The sequence below is a fragment of the Panthera uncia genome (genome assembly GCF_023721935.1).
Source record: "Panthera uncia isolate 11264 chromosome C1 unlocalized genomic scaffold, Puncia_PCG_1.0 HiC_scaffold_4, whole genome shotgun sequence".
In the NCBI taxonomy this organism is placed as follows: domain Eukaryota; kingdom Metazoa; phylum Chordata; class Mammalia; order Carnivora; family Felidae; genus Panthera; species Panthera uncia.
In genome coordinates, this window is record NW_026057585.1 from 8,039,879 (window position 1) to 8,047,786 (window position 7,908).

A 7,908-nucleotide genomic window follows, 5' to 3' on the forward strand; every position below is an offset into this window, starting at 1 on the left:
GATGTCATTCTTGAATTTTTTTTTTTTTAGTTGGGGGGGGGTACCTCAACCCTACAAGTTCTACAATGGACATAATAGTTCATTCATTCATTTATTAAAAATGTGATGCCACTCTCTTGCTTAAAGCCCTCCACTGCCCCTCCCCGTTACCCCTAGGATAAAGCCATAGCTCCAGCTATGTCCTTGCAGACCTGGTTCTTTCTGCCTCTCCATTTAATTTCCCTACATGTTCAGCAACTTTGACCTCTTCTACCTCACAGCCTTTGCACTTGCCATTCCTTCTGACTTGCAAGTTCTCTCCCTCATTCCTTTTCATCCTTCCGATCTCAACCTGAACACCATTTCCTCCAAGCACTCTTCACTGAGCAGCCTGTCTACAGGATGACCTCATTCCACCTTGCAGTCAGTCACCCTCTGTGATCTTGCCTTGTTTATTTCTTCCGTGACGTGAAAAGAATCAGAAGGTACCTTGTTTGTTTACATAAGACTGTGAGCTCCATAGGAGCAGCGACCTGTGTGTCTTATTCAGTGCTGGGTCCCCAGCACCTAGATCAGTACTTGGCATGGAGCACGTGCTCAGGAAATATTGTTGAATGAATGAAGGAAGCACCTACATGTATGAAGTTTATAGAAGGGAGAGGAGAATAGAACCCTTCCACTGTTCCTAGGAACCACAACCTAAACCTGAAGAGCATTTTTTTCACACCGTATCATCTGTATATCTTCCGATTGATAAATTTTGACTTTTGGCTTGGTTCTCTGAGAGCCACAACCTAATTCGATAAGAGTTTTCTGTTATCAAGATTGTCATATTTGCCACCATAACTTCTCTGAATCTTTATCAAAGGACCAACTTGTTCTCAACTGTCAGGATGTTTTCTTCTGTATAATTTATCTGTTTTTTTAAGTGGACCCATGCAATTAATGTTTATTTATTTTTGAGATAAATAGAGACAGAGAGAGAGAGAGAGAGAGAGAAAGTGGAGGAGGGTCAGAGAGAGAGGGAGACACAGAATCAGAAGCAGGCTCCAGGCTCTGACCTGTCAGCACAGAGTCCAACGTGGGGCTTGAACCATGAGATCATGACCTGAGCTGAAGTTGGTCGCTTAACCAACGGAGCCACCCAGGTGCTCCTTCTGTATAATTTATCTTAAGTTAGGCTTGTCCAAAGTTGGGTCTGCTACACCTGCATGTGTGTGTGATATACAGAATAATTTCGATTTTGATGCTGGGTCAGGGGTCTCCTGGAGCAGGACTCTGGTGTGGGACTGCAAGCATCTCACTGGGACCTGTGGACTACATCCAGGCAGAAACCAAGGGCTTTGGCACAAGAGTGGGAGACAGGTGCCACCACAGGTCCATGCAAGGTCAGCCCGTGGCAATTTCGGGAGCCAGACACTCTCTCCTGCCTGGGCTCTGATGCTGGTAAAGTCCTGGAACTCAGGGAATCGGGTTTGTCCCGCTGGCACATCCCTCCCCTCCTGCCTAGGGTACAGCTATCCACCCGCTGCAGAATACGGTGAAGTGCCCATCTAATGCCAGCTCTCTCCTCCTGCAGAGTCCTGGCCCGTGGTCGTGCAGTCCAGGGGGCTGGATGGCATGCTGGACCCAAGCTCAGCTCAGCGTCCGGGCCCAATAACGGCTTTTTCAAGGGAGCAGCTTTCTGTCCTGGCCACACTGAGGTAAGCGCCTGAGGGGCTTCTGCCTCGCCAAGGCTCCTGGCTCTGGAGCATCCAGGACAGCTGGAAATGTGCCCCAGGCTGAAGAAGGGAAGTCACATCTAACTGCTAACTAGCAGAAGCCTGGGGTGGGTCCTAGTGATCCAACACATGTGGCCCTCCTAGTCCGACTGGAAGAGAAATTCCCCTGGGCTCTCAGTCTGGCCCCACGGCTTCCAGGAACATGTTGAGAGTCTGAGCTGCCCACCCCTGAAATAGCAGAACACAGGGCCTCGAATAGACAGACAGAGAACATCAGTCAGACCCTCCACACGGTTCCTGGTCTGTCTGCACTGGCAACCCTGTGAGACGAAATGTCCTTGATCACGGTCATGCTCTTGGCCATGGAGCTCCAGGTCTGGGAACAGAGGCCAGCTCTGAGTTCCGCTCCTACCGGGTGTGCGGCCACATCGCGTTCCTTCTCCTGCGTCTGTGTCTACTCTGTACGACAGGAAGAATAAGGCCTCCTCCCGGGCTTGTTGTGATGGTTAAGGAGATACTTGTGCCCCATAAATGCTAATGATGATCGTTATGATCTCACCTCCTTCATTTAAGGATGTGTGTCTAAGAATTCAGACCAGCAGGTTCTGGTCCCAGGAAAGCCATAGGTACCTGCGAGTGCTTTCTGGAGGCATATTTCTATCATGGGCACTTTAAGTGCTCTTGGACCAAATCTGCCTGATGCCCGGAAACCTGATAAGCCAAATGTAAAAATAATTGACTATCCAGGGGTTCCCCAGTGTCCAGGTTTGTGGCGCAAGGAAGGCAAAACTTACCGTCTGTTGAACGGAATTTTCATTTTGATGTCGGTGATTGGGAAGGCGCCGCCATCAGTTATGGCCTGCATGCCCCCTCAGGGCTCTCTCCTCTGGAAGGTGCTGGGGCTGAGCAGCGCCAAGTGCCCACAGGCAGAGCCTGCCACTCAGCTGCAGAGTCCCAAGCCACTCAGACCCGCCCCCCCCCCCCCCCCCCCGCAGCCTCCCGACACCCATGTCTCTCCTCCGTCAAGTTCAAGGATCGGACTGGACCCGTGGTTCTCAAAATGCAGCCCCCGGAGCTGCTGCAACACTATCACCTGGGAGCTTGTCAGAAACGTAGATTCTCGGGCCCCACGCTAGACCTGCTGAGTCAGAAACTCTGGGAGTGGGGCCCAGCAGTCTGCTGTTTGGCAGACCCGCCAGGTGCTTCGATGCCCCGAACCTCTGGACTTGATCATCTTGGAATGCCCCTTCCAGTCCAAGCCTCCCCCTGGGAGATGCCCACAGAGGCGCTCACTGGGCTCTATCCTGTCAAGGCTTTTCTCTGCTGCGGCCTCAGGGGTACCTCCCCGGGGAGCTGAGGAGCCGCAGGATGCCTCTCGCACTCCACACAGGCCCTGACAACTGGGGGCGTCCCAGTCTTCACAGCTGAAGTCAGCTGCATGTTTACATTTAGAGCAAGGCCAAGTGGACAGCGAAAATGACCCTTGACCCACTGGCACCACTGGAATAGACATAGCACTCATTTCTTCTTTTTTTCTCTATCCATTGATGGCTTTTAAAAAGAAAAACTTCTTTAACTTATTTTTTAAGTTTATTTATTTATTTTGAGAGAGAGAGAGAGAGAGCACGCGTGTACAGGGGAGGGGCAAAGAGAGAGAGAGAGAGAAAATCCCAAGCAAGTGTTACACTGTCAGCGCAGAGCCTGACGTGGGGCTCAAACTTAAGAACTGTGAGATCATGACCTGAGCCAAAACCAAGAGTCAGGTGCTTAACCAACAGAACCACCCAGGCACCCCAAGACTTGTTTAATTTAAAAAGAAAGAGGTGATGGGGATTGAAGAACACACTGGTCACGATGTATAGAATTGTTGAATCCCTGTATTGTACACCTGGAATTAATACAGCACTGTGTGCTTGCTGGAATTAAAATTAAAAAGCATGGGGCGCCTGGGTGGCTCAGTCAGTTAAACGTCCGACTTCGGCTCAGGTTATGATCTCGCGGTCTGTGAGTTCGAGCCCCGCGTCGGGCTCTGTGCTGACAGCTCAGAGCCTGGAGCCCGTTTCGGATTCTGTGTCTCCCTCTCTCTCTGCCCCTCCCCTGTTCATGCTCTGTCTCTCTCTGTCTCAAAAATAATTAAACGTTAAAAAAAAATTAAAAAGCATAATAAAAATAAATAAATAAAAATACAGATATTTGATATTGTCACTGCATTATGAGATAATGTCAAGCATGGCAATATTCTCACTCAGAAAAAAGAAAAGCTAGGAAGTGTATTTTAAATATTTTTTAAAAATGAATAAAAATTTTTAAAAGATTATGGTATAGGGGCATGCTATGATGAGTGATCCAATTAAAAAAAAAAAAAAAACCAACTTTTAATCTAGAGCCCAAATGTGAGAACATATTTGCAACGTTTTCAAATCTTAATGAAACAATCTGTCCCTGGTGCAAATCTTTACGGTGATTAAATGCCATCAGCTACCACGGGTTATCCTGACAGCGAATTGAGAAGTAAAATTTGACTTTATGAACTTTGTGAAGTCAATTCAGTTGAGCCTGCAGAGTGCTAGGCAGCGCAGCAACCTTTATGGTTGCTTAAACTCGAAGAATGTCGGAGTTGGAAGATGCCTTAAGCATCAGCAGTCACGTGGAGAAATGAAAGAACACAGAAGCAAGGAGACTTGTCCACACACTCGCTGATTCTTAGAGGCCACCTGGATGCACCAAAGGTGAACAGGAGGCCTTTCGGCCTCCGGGGAGTTTGCCTGTAGGTGGGAGGATACGAGAATGCAATGGCCCTAAGACAGCGTGAAAGAAATACTCTACAGAGGTGGAGAAGGGAGAGAGTTTATCTCTTTAGAAATAGAAAAAGGTCCCCAGGGGAGGTGGTATTTAAGTCGGGTGTTAAAAGGTGACAGGCAGGACTCCAACCAGCAAAGGTGGGGAACAGGAAAGGCACAGGGAGGGCGTGAGGGAGTATGCCTGGCAGAGAAGAGTCTGAACCAAGGGCAATGGTGGGAAAGCGCAGGGCAGGCACTGCGACAAGAGTTCTGTTTGCCTGGAATGCAAAATATGGGAGGGGAGGGGCACCTGGGTGGCTCAGTCAAATCTCACGGCTTGTGAGTTCGAGGTCCGCATCAGGCTCTCTGCTGACAGCTCGGAGCCTGGAGCCTGCTTTCTGATTCTGTGTCTCCCTCTCTCTCTGCCCCTCCCCTGCTCTCTCTCATTCTCTCTCTCTCAAAGATAAATTAACATTAAAAAAATATATGGGAGGGGAGTAGAAGGAGGGCAGGGTCTGATGGGTTCCTGGCTCCCTAGACAATTGCTCACCCCTGGACCCTCTGAGCAGGGTGATGGGATCAGAGTGGTGCTAAAGAGGTTGAATCGGGTGGCCAGGGACAGGAGGAACTGGAAGAAGAGAGGTGGGGTCCAGGACATCAGTTGGGAGACTGTTCTGTGACCTGAACTAGGAACAGAGAGGTGAGAATAAAACAGAATTTCAAGAGATGCTACGGAAGCAGAAGACAAAGGGCTGGAGGGGAGGCCAGGAGGAAGGAGCTGAGGCCAACGAAGAGTGGAGTTTTGGAGCTGGTGAACAAAGGGATGGTGGTTCCAGTGATGGAAATAGGAAGAGGTTGGGGAAACACATTTAGCAGTATGGGGGGAGATGTTCACAAGAGATAGCAGCTGTGGAACTCCATCATAAACCATCAAGTGGTCCAAAATGGAGCTCCTGTTGTTGAGTAAAGCCAGGGGCAGGGAATGATTGTCCTAATGAGGAGTATGGGTGTGAAGGTTTTTGCTTGGGATGCCTTGCATTTAAAATGTCAGTATCCGGGGCGCCTGGGTGGCTCAGTTCGTTGAATGTCCTACTTCAGCTCTGGTCATTAGCTCACGGTTCATGAGTTCGAGCCCCGCGTTGGGCTCTGTGCTGACAGCTCGGGGCCTAGAGCCTGCTTTGGAGTCTGTGACTCTCTTTCTCTGCCCCTCTCCCGCTCATGCTATGTCTCTTTCTGTCGCTCAAAAAACAAATGTTAAAAAAAAATTTTTTTTAAATGTCAGTATCCGTGGAAATTTGCTCACGAGGAAGCTGGAGGTTCGGAACTGGCTTTCAAACGAGCAGTTAGGCTAGAGGTCCCGGTATGGGCGTCAGCCCCACAGAAGACGGGACTCTTACAAGAGGATGAGCTTACCAAAGGGGAGACTGTAGGAGTGGGTGGGGACCTGTGGTCATGGGAGAGAGGGAGCTGTAGGTCCCTTATTACCGTCAAAACCCTAACTCTTAGTGGTTATTTTTTCCCATTTCCCCAACCAAATTCTAAGTGTTACTAATTTGGTTACAAAGGGATGAATTTCGGTTTCCTTTCTTCTCCTTCTTGCCTGAGGAGAGCCACCGTGTGTTGAGAAGAAAGGAAAGGAGCCCACGAAGGGGTTTGACTTAGCTACCAACAAATGATTGTGGCCGTTGGCTGGACTATCACACCATTAGCCGGCAGAACCAGCGGCGGTCAGAAGCCCGGCTCTGCGTGGCCGGCTGGAGGCCTGGAGGAAACACCGATGTTTTCCTAAGTAACCCAAGAGAAAAGAATTTGGTGGTTTTCTTGGTATCTCACCAAAGAGCTGCCTGTTGCCAGCTGAAATAAAGCACAGTTGAGGAGAAGAATGCATCCCTTTGAAAACAGATTAGGAACGCAGCACATAGCCATAGCCACAAAATCCAAAAGGAGGCGTGCACCGCAGCGAAGAGAAGGCAGGCAGTGAGCCTCTCGGGCCATCCCCATTCACTCTTCCATTCATTTTCCTTTTATTTGTTGTGTGCCAGAACTACGCATGGTCCCCGAGATACTTAACTTCAAATGGCACACCGTCTGAAGTGCTCTTATGAGACAGACATGTTCATGATTGCCCACAGCGCGAGGAGAGGTGAGAGGGCTACGCACAAGCCATCATGGAAGATCAGAGAGGTGCACACCGAGGGATGGAGTGACTAGTGCGTGTGGAGGAGACGCGGCTCTGCGCTCCAGGTCCTTGCAGCCAGTGGGGAGACGGGCTCAAATCACTGGGCTTGAAAAACAGCCCAATCGGGGTAGTCAGTGCTATGAAAAGACGTGAATGGAGTAGGCTTGGAGAGTGAACGAGCAGCAGTGTGACTGAAGAAGACAAAGTCCTTGACCACAGGACATTGGCAGGTCCCTGGACTAAGGAGGTGTGTGGGCACCTATCAGTCCTCATGACAACCCTGTGAAATCGTAGTTTTTGCCTGCTTTTTTAGCTTTTTTAGCTTTTTTTTCCGAGGAAACTAAGGCTCGGAAAGATTAAATGACTTCCCCTTTGCTAACCAGTTTGGAATCCACACAAGGCTTTCTAACCCCAGATCCGATGCAGAGTTCCTGTCATTGCACTGATTTAGTAGGAGAGAACACACCCGTGTGCACACGCACTTCAGCAGTTGAGCGTGGAAAGAGATCACTTTTCCTAGGGTGATCTGAGGAGCCTCAAGGAGAAGGTGGTGTCTGTGGCAGGCAGGCTGGAAAAGAGGGCAGGTCACAGAATGACCTGTGGGAGTGGGGAGGAGTGGGGGGAAGGGATGGAATAGGAAGTTTGAGCACCCTCTCCAGGGGATGCCTCTAACCCTACCAAGAGAGGGGGTGACACTTGATATACATCTGCAGGTGTGACTAGGACCCCACCAGAAGTGAGTTCAAGAGCAGAGGTAACTCCACAGTTAGCTGCCTGGGGGTGGTCACTCGACTGCAGTGTGGAGCCCTATCTGGCCCAGGCTCTAGGGGAGGCTAGTACTGCCTCTTGGGGACAGATGGATTTCTGCCATTTGGTCTATACTCACATAAAAGTAAATAATAAAAAGAAAAGGCATGTTTAAGAATGAAAGAGAAAGTGAGAAGGAAGGAAGTGAAAGGGAAGGGAGGAAAGAAAGGGAAGGGAAGGGAAGGGAGGTAAGAAAAAGGAAAGGAAAGGAAAGGAAAGGAAAGGAAAGGAAAGGGAAATAAAGGGAAGGGAAGGGAGGAAAGAAAAAGGAAAGGAAAGGAAAGGAAAGGGAGGAAAGAAAGGAAAGGAAAGGGAAGAGAAGAGAAGGGAAGGGAGGGAAGAGAAAGGAAAGGAAAGGAAAGGAAAGGAAAGGAAAGGAAAGGGAGGGAAGAAAGGAAAGGAAAGGAAAGGAAAGGAAAGGAAGGGAAGGGAAGGGAAGGGA

The 7,908-nt window shown here is 49.4% G+C and overlaps 1 protein-coding gene across 1 annotated transcript in view; it reads left to right on the top strand.

Moving 5' to 3' along the window:
- The window catches only part of NGF (nerve growth factor), a 53,124-nt gene that overhangs the window by 43,387 nt on the left and 1,829 nt on the right, over nt 1-7,908 (top strand). Inside the window, exon 2 of the mRNA XM_049616497.1 lies at nt 1,559-1,682. The gene's annotated coding sequence lies outside the window, so the exon portion shown is untranslated. The remainder of the gene's footprint in view (nt 1-1,558; nt 1,683-7,908) is intronic.